At 48.4% G+C, this 16,477-nt stretch overlaps 1 protein-coding gene and 1 long non-coding RNA gene across 3 annotated transcripts in view; one reads left to right on the forward strand and one right to left on the reverse strand.

The window, feature by feature from the left end:
* The window catches only part of Nsmce2 (NSE2/MMS21 homolog, SMC5-SMC6 complex SUMO ligase), a 245,470-nt gene extending 232,241 nt beyond the window's left edge, over positions 1–13,229 (forward strand). For both annotated transcript variants that reach the window (XR_010052954.1, XR_010052955.1), the window contains 2 exons: positions 1,231–7,694; positions 11,218–13,229. The gene's annotated coding sequence lies outside the window, so the exon portion shown is untranslated. The remainder of the gene's footprint in view (positions 1–1,230; positions 7,695–11,217) is intronic.
* On the reverse strand, positions 7,448–8,220 carry LOC134479917 (uncharacterized). Its single transcript, XR_010053831.1, has 2 exons — positions 8,020–8,220; positions 7,448–7,583 (listed from the first exon to the last, which is right to left on the reverse strand). It is a non-coding gene; the product is annotated as an uncharacterized LOC134479917 (long non-coding RNA).
* Positions 13,230–16,477: the final 3,248 nt, after the last annotated feature.

The raw sequence follows: 16,477 nt of genomic DNA on the forward strand, positions 1-16,477 counted from the left end.
CCAAAATAAACCATTTCTCCTAAAATTGCATTTGTTGAGCATTTCATCACCGTAACAGGAAAAGAAGCAAGACAAGATGTGTAGAGGAGATATGTTAAACTATATATGTATGTTTCTTCTACATTTTTTTTTTGGTTCTTTTTTTTTTTTTTTTTTTTTTTTTTTTTTTTTGGATCTGGGGACCGAACCCAGGGCCTTGCGCTTCCTAGGCAAGCGCTCTACCACTGAGCTAAATCCCCAACCATTTCTTCTACATTTAAAATCTTCTATCCCATAGGAAGCCCCTTACTTGGGAAGGTAAACAACTCAAAACAACTTCAGGAAATCCCTGAAACTAACCAGATTAACTAGGCTCCTCCCTGCCAGAGTAAGCAATAAAAGCTTAGAGTCCCTCTCAGACAGAAGGAAGTCAAGCTGCAAAGAATATTCTCAAACAAGCTGAGCTACTGAAGGAGAAAAAGCTGCAAAGGACTCTGAGCCCAAACTATCTCCCTGGAAGAAGCAGAAACCAGCAGAGCTGACTGGAGAGATTTAGACCAGAGTTTCTTAGAAAGGACTCTCCAATCTTTTGAGCTATCTGCAGGCTGTACAACAGGTTCCAGGTCCCCAGCTTTTGTGAGCTGTCACCCATGCTGGGGTGGGCCTTGGTTGTCTTTGAGTCATTTCTGGACCTGTAAGTGAACCCTCACCCATATTCCTGTGAGTAACCCCAATAAAACTCATTAGTTCACCAAGTTGGACTTTGGTGGTATCTCTGTGGGATCCCTACCTGGGGTAAGTCCATGTGTGTTGTGGCATCTCCTCAAGAAGAGTTTTGTCACACAATGGTAGATCCTTGGAGGGTTATACCAGAATGAAATGTAACATGGGTAAAATTCCTTTCAGACCTTTCAGTATTTGGCATCAGTGAGAACTCATCTGACACATTTTACATCCATTAGTCGATTCATCCAACAGTTCTGGGTACAGGAGAGGAAACCAATGCCTGGTGACAATCTGATGTTGTCCAAAGTCAACCAAGAGGGCTGAGCTAGAACCACCCACACCCACCCACACCCACTCTTTAAAGCGTCATTATGTTGATGGTGTAGGAGAAAGAGCTACTTGGGTGGGACAGGCCACAGAACAAATGTGGAAACCCCTTAAGGGAACCCTATTCTCAGCAACTCTGGTTCTTTTGTGGAGGGAGTCCCCAGCTTCTCTGACTACTTCCCTTTTTTTTTTTTAAAGGTGGACTCAGTCTATAGAGCACTAGAAGAGCCGTAGGTGGTGAGGAATGGAAGACACACACCCCAGCCCTCTGTCCTGTATTTGCCAATAACTCTTCAGGTCCTGGAATCTTTTGTTTACTTACTTATTTGAGGGTCTTGCTACATAATCCAGGCTACCCTTGAAAGCCCAGTGTCCTTCCTTAGCCTCTGGAGTGCCCTCTGGACCTTTCCTTGGTTCTCTGATTAACTGAGGGTGTGAAGCTCTATGCTTTAGGTTCTGAGCTGAATTTCTTTGTTATCAGTACCTGTCTGTCATTTCCTAGACAAAAGAGGGGACTTCTCCATCACCAAGGGGGAGAAAATACCCTACACCAATGATAGGCTCCTTCTGCCAGATGCCAGAGCAAAACCATGACTACGTGATGCAAGGCTTTGTGGACCACTGAAAAGCAATGCACCAGCCCCTTACTACCACCTCACAACAACCCACTGGATTACAAACATAAGATCTTCATTGTAATCTCTTCCTTTACTCCCTTTCCCCTCCCTCCAGCTGCCTGTGTCAATCCCAGCCCACCCCAGGTCAGAACCTCTTGAAGTCCCAGTTCTGAGATAGATACAGCATTCCAGGCCCTACCCTGAAAGGACTCCCTGGTGCCACAAAGTAATGAAGCTCTCGTTCTCAGAGCAACATGAGAAGCTCGTGTTGCCAGATGCAACCTCCCCTCTGACCTCCCGGTGCTCTGCTGTGGTCTCCCATCTAAGGCATATGTGTCCCCAACACATTAAGTTTCTCACAGTCAGACCCAGGATCTCTTCATGAGCCACTTGAAGTGCTGATTAGAATTCAGACTCCCAGGTCCATCCTAAGCCCAGTTAGCTAGACTCCTGGGCCAGGGCCCAGGGTTCTGACACTTCACAGGTGACATCAAGGTATACCTGAATGGACTCATGTTTGATTTATAGAGCCAAACAGAGCACAAATATACAGATAGCCACTCACAGCTTCTTAACATTATATTCTTTTCTTAAATCTATTTTATTTTTAATTAAAATATGATTATGTCATTTCCCTCTCATCCTCCAACCCCTCCCATGCCTCATGAAGCTAATGGCTTCTTTAAGAAATTATTAGATAGATAGATAGATAGATAGATAGATAGATAGATAGATAGATAGATAGATAGATAGATGATAAAGATTCTAAGTGAAAAAGCTCAAAAGACTGTGTAGTGACACACTCCTTTAATCCTACCTAGCACTTGGGAGACAGAGGAAAGTAGATGTCTAAGAGTTCCAAAACAGATCTATAGAGTGTAACTGTGTCGAAGAAAAGAAGCAGGAATGTAGGCCGACTGTCCTGTGGTTGGCAGCACTTACTGCTTGCAAAGAGCCGAGGTTTGGCTCCCAGCAACCACATGGTAGCTCATGAACACCTGTAACTCCAGATCCACAGGATCTGACATCCTCGTCTGACCTCTGAGAACATGAAGAGTGTACACAGTGCCCTTCCATATGCAAACAAAAACACACCCATAAAATAAAATAACCTTTTCTTGTTGATTTGAGGCAAGATTGGCACAGTAGCCTTGACTGGCCTGGAACTCAGAGATCTGTATGCCTCCCTAGTACTGGAACTAAACGTGTGTGTCACCACGCCCAGCCACTCTACTTTTTGAAGATCCTTAGATAAATATGAAGTATTGGCTACCCTGTCTTTTTAACTTCTACTTTTTCCTTTTCTTTTCTTTTTTTTTTAACATCCTCATGAGCTGAAGGACTCCCTCCCAATTTGATTGATGAATCTCTCTTGGCCAGGGAAGATTTCACTGTTTGGCTTGGGTTTGATGGTTCTCCTGAGAGCATCTTTTCACATCTGTCTCCCAGGGCTCAGCCTCGAGTGAAGTGTCAGTAAGACAGAGAGATAGAAACACCTTCCATCCCTCCTCACCATGCCAACCTTTGTGTCATGTGTGTTGGAAGTATACAGATGTATTATGGTTCGAATGTGAAATGTCACACACACACACACACACACACACACACACACACACACGAGTTGGGACACTTGGTTCCTACTTAGTGACGCCACTTTAGGAGGTTGAGCCTGGCTGGAGGAAGTTTGTATCTTCCGGTTCCCTCCTGTGTTTCCTACTTCCCAACCCAGCATGGGTGGCAGGAGTCACTGTCACATGGTCCTGCTTCCTTCCCAGGTGTCATGCCTTCCTGGCCATGGTAGACAGATAACTTCCTGATGAAACTCTCAGCCAAAACAAAGCTTTCCTCCCTCATGTTCTTTCTGTCAGGGATGAAAAAGAAACTAATGCTGGGGGTTTGACGGAGACCTCCAGTCACCCACCCCGTGCACCAGACACTCCACTCAGAGCGAGCCTCAGTTAATGTGTGTGTGTGTGTGTGTGTGTGTGTGTGTGTGTGTGTTGAAATTTCCAAGACTGTGCTTCCTGACCACCAATTGTTCAAGTGTTCCCATCACACTTCTGTCACCGCTTGCTCCTTATGCGATTGTTTTAAAAGGTGTTGACTTTTGAAAAGCCTTGTCCTAACTGATAACTCACATGAAAATCACCACGGTTTACAGTTGGGAGTACTGAGAGGAACCCACGGCTTCATGAATGCTAATTAAGTATTCTACCAAGTTCTAGTTCCAGTCAGGCATTTTTGAGGCACTTTACATCCTCCTGGCTGTTTGCTGGAGGGTTCTTGCAGGGATGGGGGCCCAAAACTTCTCTACTTACCAGGGCTCTCCCACGACCCTCCCTCTAAGCCCTACCCAGCACTAAACTAAGAAGTCTCTTGACATTGCACCAATGCCAGCAGGAAGCAAGTTTTGGCTAGCCATCAAGGCATGCTAGCCCGCCCACTGCGACCGGCCAACAGCGCTGACTTCCACAAAGAGTGGTTTGTGCTGACCGATGAATCTGAGCTTCACACGAGAAGTCTGAGCCGGACAAATGCTACGTTGGGGCTCCCAGTGTTGTCGGCCCTGGGTCACATCACCAGAGCTCAGTCGTGAGTTCCAGACAACTTCCAGTCAGTAAACATGAGCTCACCAGCTTGTCCCTATCTGCCTGTGTCCAAGCAGGTGACATCCCCTGCCTGTCTTGGGCACTTCTCAGGGAGAAGACAGCTTGAGTCCCAGGAACCCTTGCAGCTACAGATCTATTTTCCCCTTGGGTCTGTTTGTCTTTGAAATAACATGTAACTCATATTGAGCACATGTCAAGGGAGGCTGTGTGCTGCCAGCCAAGGAAAACAAGCTAAGGTGTGCTGATAGCTGGCTGGCAGTTTATGATTTACCTGAGGACAAACTGACACCAGTCACACTTTGAGGGGCTGCCTCGGAGGGTGCATTCAAGCCACAGATGGTCTGTTCTCGCTCCCTTCAGCTCTGTGGAGATGGACACTCAGAAGCAAGGTTTGGGGAAGTGGAGTGTTCTTGGAACAGCTGGATGTTCAGAGGACAAGTGCCAGTTTCGATTTCTGACCTGAGCCGCCTCCCATTAGCTTCTCCTCACCCAGGAGCCTTTAGCTGTGCATGGAAGAGGGGTCCTCTACTTTGCTTGCCTCTTGGAAATGTATCCAGCCAGGTTGAATCAAACACTGTGCACAGAGACAGGGCAGGGTGGAGACAGGCCCTGTGGAACACCGCTCTGATATTGGGTGGGAGCACGTATGGCTGGGGCACTACCCTGCCTTCAGAGAACAGGTGCTCTGAGCCTGAGTTCCTGAGGATGTATGAAGACTGTTGCAAAGTACCAACTTGCTTCAAAACAGCCAGGATGACGTAAGCTGCCTCAAAAACGACAGACAAATACTCGAGGGCTTGGTCCAGCCCTTACCTTGGGTTCCTTCCAGTAACTCGAGGACAGGCAGGGAGGAATCAGTATTGAAGTGGGGTACTGTGTCTTGGCTGTTCATTCAAGCATCCCCCCAAAGATGCACAGGCTGCAGGCTAGATCCCCAGAGCGGCTTTCTGGCAAACAGTGGACTTTCTTCTTTTTTAAATTATTCACTTAACATTCCAATATCAGGACCCCCTTCCAGTACTCCCTCACAGAGATCATTCTCAATTGCCCTTTCCTCCTATGAGAAGGGGAGGCCTCCCTTGGTTGTGTGTGTGTGTGTGTGTGTGTGTGTGTGTATATGTATGTATGTATGTGTGTGTGTATGTGATGTGTGTGTGTATGTGTGTGGTGTGTGTGTATGTATGTGTGTGGTGTGTGTGTGTGCGGTGTGTGTATATGTATGTATGTGTGTGTGCTGTGTGTGTATATGTGTGTGTATGTGTGGTGTGTGTGTGTGTATGTGTGTGGTGTGTGTTTGTATGTGTGTGGTGTGTTTGTATGTGTGTGGTGTGTATGAGTGGTGTGCGTATGTATGTGTGGTGTGTGTGTGTATATGTGTGTATGTGTATGTGTGGTGTGCGTGTATGTGTGTGTGTATGTGTGTGTGTATGTATGTGTGTGTATGTGTGTGTATGTGTGTGTATGTATGTGTGTGTATGTGTGTGTATGTGTGTGGTGTGTGTGTATGTATGTGTGGTGTGTGTGTGTATGTGTGTGTGTATGTATGTGTGTGTATGTGTGTGGTGTGTGTGTGTATGTGTGTGGTGTGTTTGTATGTGTGTGGTGTGTATGTGTGGTGTGTGTGTGTGTATGTATGTGTGGTGTGTGTGTGTGTGTGTGTGTGTGCTTTCGCGCGCACACACGCACGCACGCACGCATGTGTGCTCCCCAGCACATCAGTCACAGCAGGATTAGGTGCATCCTCTCCCATTGAGGCCAGACAAGGCAGCCCAGCTAGGCCATTGGAATCCACAGGCAGGCAACAGATTCAGGGACGGTCATCATTTCAGTTGTTAGGGACCCACATGAAGACCAAGCTGCTCATCTGCTACACATTGCAGGGGCCTAGGTCCAGCCCATGTTTGCTCTTGGTTGGTGGCTCAATCTCTGGGGGCCACCCAGGGTCCAGGTTAGTTGACCCAGTTAGGGTCTTCCTGTGGAGGCCCTGTCCTCTTTAGGTCCCTCAGTCCTTTCCCCAACTCTTCCACAAGACTCCCCTGCTCCATCTAATTTTTGGTTGTGAGTCTCTGTATCTGTTTCCATCAACAGCTGGGTGGAGCCTCTCAGAGGACAGTTATACGAGGCTCCTGACTGCAAGCATAACAGAGTATCAGTAATAGTGTCAGGGATTGGTTCTTGCCCATTGGGTGGGTCTCAATGGTGAGTCATTGCTTGGACACTCCCTCTGTCTCTGCTCTCTGCTCTCTTTGTCCCTATACATCTTGTAGGCAGGACACATTTTGGGTGGAAGGTTTTGTGGGTGGGTTGCTGCCCTTATCCCTTCACTGCGAGTCCAGCTTTAGAAAGTGGCCACTTCAGTCTCCATATCCCCCACTGCCATGAATCTCAGCTAGGGTCACCCACATAGCACCCTGGGACCTCCCCACCACTGTCCTAGAGATGCCCCCACTCCGATTTCTGTTCTCTCCTCTGCTCTCCCTACCCCTGATCCCCCACCCCCTCTCCCACCCAGTTCCCTTCCTCCATCCACCTTTGATATCTATTTTATTTCCCCTCTGAGAAAGATTCAAGCCTCCTCTCTTGGTCCTTCCTTGTTATCTGGCTTCTTTGGGTCTGTGGATTGATAGCATGGTTATCCTGAACTTTACGGTGAGTAAGTGGTGAGGCCTGGAAGGAGGTCTTTAGCTCTTAGAATCAGTTGTGGGTACCTCAGCCCTTTCTGGCTTCCATGTTCCAAGGCGTGATATCCTCCTGCTGTTACCCACACTGAGGTGACACAGCCAAGGAGAGAGCAGGACCCATTCTGATAATTCTGTTAGTGTTAAGAACTGTGAACTAAACCAACTTCTTGGCCTTTATAAAATTAGCTTGTCTGCGGTATTTTCCTGTAGTAAAGAAAAGTAAACGGGTAGGTTAATTGTGAATATAAAGTATTTAAGGGATTTTTATAAATGTATTCATAAAATAATATAAAGATGTGCCTTTCCACAAAATGTGATCCTTTTCAGGTTTATTATGAAAGGTCAAATTGTGTTCCAGGTCAGTGAAACCCTTCAGGATATAGTACTCAGGAAATATTTTATGACTTGACTTGGCAATGAAAAAGGGCTGATTTGGAGAAATGGGAATGGCCAACATAAGCACAGAAGCTGTACCCCAGAAAAAAGGATTAGAAGGACAAAGATCAGATAAATGAGCAGACAGGGTCCTGTTGTGGGTTCCAGCAGAGGGACCTAGAGGTGACACTGAATACATGATTTCTGTCTGAGTCTTCAAGGTCTGTAGAAATGTTAGATGCATCCGGTGGCTCATTTGGGAAACAGCCCTGAGGAGAAAACTCTCAGTTTTCAAAAAAAAAATAGAAAGAGAAAAAGAAGAGAAAGAAGAAGAGAGATGACAAAAAGGCCGAAGTGTAAGAAAAAGGACCCAGGGACAGGTAAGCCACCGAAAATCTGGAAGGAAGCTACTCTGAGAGTTAATAAAATTTCCAAGTCTGAAAAGGGCCAGCATGGGGCAGATCGGGGTGGGGGATGGGGTGGGGGTGGGAGTGGGGAGGTGGCTGAACAGACTAGGCTGTGCCATCTTTATTACCGTTGTCACTGCTCTGACTAAGCACCTGACAGAAGAACTCAAGGAAGGAAGGAAGGAAGGGTTCATTTTGGCTCAGGGCTCTGGCGGGGAAGGCGTGGCTACAGACGAGTGTGAGGCACCTACAGTCAGGAAATTGAGAAGAGAAACAAGGGCACTCCGTTGCTGCTCACCTTCTGAGTCATACCAGAGCCCCTGCCATGGAACGATGCCAACCACATCCCAGGTAGGTCTTCCCATCTCTGTTAGCCGAATCTGGAAAACCCCTCGCACGTGCTTCGATGTCTGTTTCTATGGTGATTCTAAGAGCCACCACGTAACAAGATTCTACATCATGGGGCCCTTTTCTCGCCAAGGAGGACAACAAAAAAGCCACTGTGAGCTCAGCTCTATGGCAGACGGGAGAAGAGGGACCGTGGCACCTGTAACAGGAGGGGCAACCGGAATTTTCCCCTGCAGGAAGGAGACGGTAGCACCAAGGCAGGCACAGTCTTCAGAAGATAGGTTTGATGGATGCCTGCTAACAATTTCTTATGGTCTCTGCATGGCTCTCCATCTCAAACCGCTAGAGGAGGCCTAGACTTGAATTCTTGAATGGAGAGAGAGGCAGGGAGAGGAGGAGGAGAGGGAGGGGAAGGGGAAGGGGAAAAGGAGGAGGGAAGGGAGAAAGGGGGAGGGAAAGGGGAAAAGGGGGAGGGAGAGGAGGGGGAGAGAAGGAGGAGAGAGAAAGAAAGAAAAAGAAAGAAAGGAAGGAAGGAGCAAAAGAAAAGATATGGCTGTTCCTACATATGGAGGATGAGAAAGTTTATTGCAGATATGAGAGAGAACATAGCCAGAGACAGACACATCTGGGAGAATCCAGAGCCTTGTAGAGAAATGGGGAGGGGAAGGGAGAGAGGGGAACCAAGTACAGCAACTGGAGCTCAAAGGTACCCAAGGAGCAGGTAACCAAAATGTCTGGATTATATAGAGAAGAGCCTCTGGGGGAAGGGCAGCCCAGTCCCTGGGCTGGAGAGTTCAGGGTAGAGGGTGGGATATGCAGCCATACCCTGTAACAGGTAGGGACTGAGAGATGCTGGGAGAACCTGGAAGCTAGGTACGCTCTGACATGTTAAATGGGTACCTCTGCCACTTGTCCTGGGTTGAAACTTAACAGTCCTGAAGTGGCATCTCCCAGTATCACATGACCAGTCATGGGTTAGGAGTGAGTCTCTACTTGTGAACTAAAAGTGGAAGGTCCTCTTGGATGCTGGACGGTAGCCATGGAGTCAGAAGGGACAAAGCCATGGACAACTCTCCAGCGTGCTCTTGCAGAGCAAAAGAAGAACTTAAAACATGGGGGTAGGCTCCTAGGGAGAAAGTACATGTTCACTGCCAGGCCCCATTAGCAGCCCCCTCATCCTGCTGTCCCAGACTCTTGGCATAGAGGCTCAGTGTTCAGTTCCGTGGGATCAGGTGGGGCTAGCCCTGGAACCACCCACACAGGCCGGGGAAAGTGTCTCTTCTGCCCCCAGTTTCTAGACGTTGACTGAACTGATTCATCCATCATCAGTGACTGACCACACCTGTGAGCAGAAGCTTACTCCCATGATCATGGTCAGCACCGCCATTTTGACAACTTTTGGCCCCTCAACCTGAACATACAGGGATTTGAATCGGCTCTTGAAGCAATATTCAAGCACAGACTTTCCCCTCAGACCAAGATGAATACAGAAAAACCACACAGGAGGCCCTGGCTTTTGGAGGGAGTTGGAAGAGACAGCAAGCTGCTGCAAGAGGGGGGTGGAGGTGGGAGGTGGGAGGGATCACCCAACCTGAGAACACACAACTTCCTCTTCAGAGTCAAAACATTAAGAAAGAGCTGAAAAGCAGGCCAGAAAGAACCAAGAAAAAAAAATGGAGGAAGAGAGAATTTCCACAGAAATCACTGAGTGGAAAACCCTTTACTTGATCTCACTGGCCCATCCCAGCCTCAGGCCAACTTCGAGGTTAAAAGAAGTCGATGGTGGTTTTGAGACCTGTGTAAAGAGTGGAGACCATCAGAGGAAGACATGAAAGTTGCAAATGGAGCAGTAGGATCTGAATTTCGAGAAAGGTTCATGGAGAGTCATAGTCTGTGGTAAAGTCTGGGGTGCTTAGTTAAAAACTGCAAAATGTTATGAATAAAAACAAAACAGGCAAAGACCTGAAAAGAATGAGGAAGCCCCAGCCATTCAGACTTTGGGATGTAAGACCACCACCTCCTGCTGCCACTGCTGCCATCACTCCAGAGGCCAGGCCATCATTGCTGCCTCCAGTCTGAGCCAGGCCCAGGCTGCTCTTGGGTTTCTGTCAGCTGATAACTTATCCAGTTTTGTTGGTCTTCAGTTTAGATGCTGGTGTTCTTGTTGATGGTCTGCTCCCAGCTGCTCCCTTCCCCAACCCTCCCTTTCTATCTCTCCTGTCCTGTTCTGTGGTCTTCCTACCTCCACTCCCATCATTTTGCCAGTCTCAGAAACTAAAGCCCTGGATTCTGGATTTCTCCCCTGAGCTCCTCCATGTTCTTTATACACACACACACACACACACACACACACACACACACACACACACACACACAGAGAGAGAGAGAGAGAGAGAGAGAGAGAGAGAGAGAGAGAGAGAGAAGGAGGAGAGAGGGGGAGAGACACCACCACCACCTCTTCCTCCTCCTCCCCCTAACTCCTCCTCCTCCTAACTCCTACACCAACCTGGTTGCCCCCACCCCCCAGTACTGGTGTACAGGCCTGTCACCATGCTTGACTTTTTCTTAATGTGTGTGCTGGGGAATAGGAGTCAGGTCCCCATGGTTACCTCACAAGAACTTTACTGAGTCATCCCCTCCATCTTCCATTTATTTTTTTATTTTATTTTATTTTTGGCTTTCTGAGACAGTATCTCACTATGTAGCTTTTCCTGGCCTGAGACTTCTACACAGACCAGACTTGCCTCAAATTTGTAGCAGTTGTCCTGCCTGTCTTAGCCTCCCACCACACCTGGCCTCCAGTCATGACCACAGGGCTGATGAGGAACTGCCCAGCACCTCCAAACAGGGCCCTTGGTAGTGTGGGGGAAAAAAACCCGGAAATTGAAGTGTAGCATATCACTTTGGAATGATGGGAAAGTGAGCTGATGGGTACAACCAACTATCCTAAGTCAGAGACCAGGGCCCTGCCTCTACCGGACACAGACCTAAGTGCCTGGCATGGAACTTGCTCTGTCCTGAGGCTCACAGTCTAGCAGGGGTCATAAGCAGGGACACATGTGGGTACAGTTGGTCTTGTAAAGGGCCCAGGACAAGTCCGAGGCACTGATATTAGTGTGGTGATATCTTCTCTATCAACTCTTCCCAGGTAAACCAGAAAAGAACCAGGAGCTTCTGGAGCTAACTCTGCCTTCCGTAAGGAAGGACCACTGATTGGAGCCCAAGAGCAGAGCATAAGCCATGCAGTGCCCTGAGAAGAGAGTACAGGCACTCAACCCACAGAGTACATTGCAGGGCGCCTGCAAACCACCTGTACCTGCGTTAGGACCTGAGCGGGGGTCTTCCCCCCAACAGTGAGGAACGCTGCTGAAGGCTCTTTCTTGGTAGAGCCTCCCTCTTTACTGGAGAAGCTTGGTAAAGGAGGGGCAAAGGGTCCAACTCCTCTGCTGAGGTCTTTGTCGCAGTTGCATTAACCCAGTCTGCTTCCTTCACCCCACGGATGTTGTTCCCAAGAGCTCCTCACGCCTCCCACATGAGCATCCCCATCTCAGGATCTGTTTCCAGGGAAACGAACACAAGGCAAACCAGTCTTTCATAACCGCGGTGTCTGCTCTACGTCAACACCACTAGGGTCCTGTGGGAAGAGTGAACTAGCCTGGAAACCCCATGCTCATCGTCTTGCACCTGGAGGGGCGGGTGCATTAGAAACTAGTCAAGAGGACAGGAAGCATAGAGGGAGGCCATTGCTAGCCTATGCGGAGGAGGGGATCCCAGGATTTCCAGATTTGAAACACATCCTTTTTAGCATTTCCAGACACCGCGAGCTAGCGAGCGAGCGAGTGGCTCTCACCATCCGGAAACTCTTCCTACTTCAAAGCCAGAATCCCTCCTTCCTTAAAGCGTCCCCACTTCCTTTCCCCTTTTCCTCATGTGGCTGTGTTCTTGCCAGCAAAGAAAGTTGAAAAGGAACAAAGGCATATGGTTTTCCTATTAAGACTGACGCCCACGTGTGAGGGGAGCCAGAGGGGAGCGTTCGAATAAGGGCAACGGAAATACGTTTATGTGACATTCATTTTGTAGGCTGGTTTTTAGAAAGCTTACCACAAACAATGAGAGTTCTCCTTTGTTCCGCTCATTACATTTTTGGAATATTTAGAATATTCTGGAAACACGGCTACAAAAAGGCAGGAGAATTCAGGAGACCCCGCTACAAAAAGGCAGGAGAATTCAGGAGACCCTGGGTCTGGCTTATCACCCTGGGTCTGGGTGCAGACTTAATTCTGGGGTGCAGACTTAATTCTGAGCTGCACATGGTGGCGCAGACCTGGAGTCTCAGCTACTCAGCAGGGGTGAGGTAGTGGCCGTCACCTGAGCCTGGCCAGAGCCACACTGGAAGAACCCATCCCGTCCTACCCCCTCCCTCCTAAGTCTAATTTCTGCCAGACATTAGCTGTGGACCTACCATGGTATATGCTCAAAATTCCCTACACTCAAGAGGCTGAGGCAGAGGGATTGTGAGTTTGAGACCAGCCTGGATTACATAGAGAGAGAAACCATGTCTCAAAAAAGCCAAGGGGCTGAGAGAAAGCCATCCTAAACTCTGGTTAAAGAGCTCACTATGTGAACCCAAAGATAAGAACTGGGGTTCAAATCCTCAGAGCTCACATAAATACTGGGTTGCTGCGGTGGCTTTGATAATCCTCAGCTTCCCCTATGGGACAAAGGGGGTCACTTGCCTTATAGGGTCCTTGCCTAGTGCAAATGTCCTTGCAATGGAAAAGATAGGGGAGGGAGACAAAGAGAGGGGGTGGGAGGCGGGAGGAAAGACAGAAAGACATGCAGCTAGAAGGGAAGTGTCACTCAGGCCAGAGCTAGACCTCACTTGGCAGAGGGCTCACCTAGCAGGGTCTTTTCTACCATGCTGTGTGCCCTGATCGAGCTGGCCCACTCCCCCTTCCATCTCAGCAGAGGATGGCTGCAGTTGTTGACATCTAGCTACTTTCTGTACATTCCGAGGACAGTTTGGCAGGCTTTTGTGGCAAGCACCTTTACCTCCACATCTCCTGCTCATGCCTGAAAACGTCTGTTGTGCATATAAACCTCATTTTCCTTACCCAGTCTGCTGTTCATACAGGGTTGCAATAAACATTGATTTGCAAATGTCTCTGTGATTGGCTGATAGAGACGCTTCTGGGTAAATACCAAGAAGTGAGACAGCTGATCATATGGAATGTCTATTTTTGTGTTTTGAGAAATGACATGCTGACTTCCATAGCCAGCTTAGCATACAGGCCCACAGCAATGACTAAGGGTTCTCTTGTGCCCACACTACCACCAGCGTCATTTGCTGTTTGTTTTCTTCACGACTGCCATGCTGAGCTGGGCCAGGTAAAGGAGTCCCCGTGTAGGTTCTATATGCATTTCTCTGAACACGTAGGAAGTTGACTGTTTCTCTCATGCTTTACCGGACATTTGCACTTCTGGTTTTAAGGTCTGTCTCCTCGTTTCATTAGTCCATTGTAAATTAGTTTGTTTCCTTTAGTTCTTTGCATACTGCCGATATTAATTCTCTGTCAGATGTATAGCGGGTACAGACTTTCTCCCATTCTATAGGCCATCTCCTTGCTCAGTTGTCTCCATTCCCAGCTTCATTTCTAAACACCCTAAGATGCGTGTTGGCTCCTGGTGGGGGCGTGGGGTCGGTGTGGGGGAGATGGGAGGTGTCAGTCGAACCTGACACAAACACACAGTTCCTGAACCTACTGCACACAGGGCACCCTCAGCCACCCCTGTACGCTCCTGTGCAAATAAATACTCTGGCCTAGCCTTCCCAGGACTCCTCGGGACAGCATGTAGAGAGTGCTAAAAGACTCACTTTGGCCCTAGTAGGACTACTCTTGGGCCCTGAAGAGCAGAGCTCAACAGCTTAAGTGGTGTGTACTCCAGGTGGAGTGGTGTGCAAGACAGCGCTGGCTGCTCACCTCACACTCGCCTAACTGGTTGTGTTAGGGAGTGTGCCACCTGCATGGGAGCCTGGTTGGTTTCCTGTGGGTTCCCACGGGGATAGGCCTTTCTGGGATGGGTCTGATGCCACCTCCTCTCTCTGACCTGGTGACAACTCCACTCACCCCTTGGAGGCCTCAGTCATCAGTCTGTCTGGCTTACTCAGAGGAAGTCAGAGCTCAATTATTTCCCTAATCCTTGTGCAGTAACACACTGCAGGCTGTTTTCTTAGCACAAGGCAGGGCCTGGGAGATCTCTGCTGACTGCAACATGGCCTGTGTGGTCTGTGACTGGGAAGGGGGCTCCTCCTTCCTGGGAACCGGGAGACACAGAGACATGGGAGGTGAACACCTAGGTCACCGACAAACCTTCTCTGGTCCCCAAGGGTTGCTTCAAAATTCCTATTTTGAGTTTTGAGGCATCCCAAAGCTGAACTCTCTCCGTCCAACCTTTGCTTAGGGAGACTGCGCTAGGCAATTCCAGCTTCTGGGGGCCTGCTATTGAGTCAGCATAACCTGAAATACTGGGCCTTTGGGCAAACCAAACACAAACATCAGAGTCCCCTTCCCTGTGTACTTCTGAGCCCAGAGCACCTCTTTAAAAGATGTTCAAAAGCTGGGAGGATCCTCAACACTCCTCACTAACCAACCCTCTGAGCTCAGGGATCCTCAGCTTATGCCAAATTGCTGGAAACCAGGTCACAAAGAAACCAGTTGGCAGAGAAAGACTGGAAGCCATTCCCCCCACCCGCTGGCTGGGCACTCTCCCAGAAGGTGCAGAAGAGGTGGGGCTTAAGGCTGTGAGGCTAACATGTCTTCTAAATAGACAGTGAAGGGGACAGAGAGAGGAGGAGTACAACACAACATCTACCCCTGTGGGGGAAGAGTCCAAGAATGATTTGTCAATGATTTGATTCTGAATGGCTGTCATTCACAACCTTGGGGATCTGAAAGGCCCACATCAGTCCTCCCTCATCCCTGTGGCCTCTCTCTCATCAATCTCGATATGTCCACTGAGTTAGCCTCTCACAGATGCCATATAGGAAGCCTGGTAATGATTGGCAGGAGCCAGCATTGCTCAGAACCAAGCCCTCAGTGTTAGGATTTGTGTGGAGGCAGGAAACTAGGTTAGCTCTCTCAGAAGCCCTGGCCATCTCGAAGCCTCAGTGGCTGCATCTCTGTCTGCAGAGAAAAACATCTACCCATCTCCTTCAGAAAGGCTGGGAGGTGAGAAAAGCCACCCTCAGATCTTAGCAGGCAGCAGATGTAGGAGGAGGGTATAGGTGCTGTTAACACTATGTGGACCACTAATTGTGCTTGCCCATTACCTGTGGCTTCTAAGAGGGACAGACACTGGCTCACCACTTACACCAGGTAGAGTCCTGGATATGTTTGCAGTTCATTGAGGGAACCAGCAACCCAATCAATGGATGGCTGCTCTGACCTCCGTCTCCTGAAAAAGCTCCCAGAAAAGTGGCTAAGCAGTTGCTAAAGGTCTCTGTGTCTGCTCTTCCACAAAGAGCTGCCCTGACCTCTCCAGTAGGGGAGGAAGGTATGGTGCTTCCCACGAGGGGCTTTGGTTTTTATTCCCTTGAAAAGGCAGAAGAAAATAAATGCAAGAAACACAATGACTGAGTATTGATGAAGCCAGATGGGTTACATTCCTTGTTACAACAGTGTCTTAAAATAATTTATTTTATTTGGTTTTTGGAGACTGGGTTTCTCTGTGTAGCCCTGGCTATCCCAGATCTCGCTCTGTAGACCAAGCTAGTCTCAGATCCACATGCCTTTGCTGCCTGGCTTGTAAAATAATTTTTAATATTTTATTTTATGAAGGGAAAGGCCTGTGTTAGTCTATTTGCCCTCCTAGATCAGAATACACGACACAGGGTAATTCATAAAGAACAGAAATGTGTTCTTTAAGTGTTCTGGAAGCTGAGAGGTCGAAGGTCAAGGCGCTAGCAGGTGTGGCATCTCATGGGAGACTTTTCTCTGCTTCCAAGATGGCAGGCACCTTGTAACTACATCCTTTGAACACTGCTTTCTGGCACAGAAAACAGTGGAATGGCAGATGGCCTAAACTGGTTCTCTCCAGCCCTTCTGTACTCATTCTAGGTAAAAGAGTAGATTCCTGATAACTTAAATCCTCAGCGCCTAATGCATTGAGTCTGAGGTCTCTGTTACTCAAGGGCAGACATGTACAATCAAACCGGTTATAAAGAGTACCTAGCAAAGAGCAGGGCCCAGAGAACAGGGAATATCTCATCCTTGAAGCGATGTTTGTGGCCACTGGGTTGAAGTAAGGAGAATATAACAATGGTGTGACTCTTGGTAGAATTTCTCACTAGAGAGACAGTTTGTCCAGATCTTGAGTTTCAATGGTTCTCTGACCTGCACTGGATGACT

Source organism: Rattus norvegicus, chromosome 7 (genome assembly GCF_036323735.1).
Source record: "Rattus norvegicus strain BN/NHsdMcwi chromosome 7, GRCr8, whole genome shotgun sequence".
Lineage (NCBI taxonomy): Eukaryota > Metazoa > Chordata > Mammalia > Rodentia > Muridae > Rattus > Rattus norvegicus.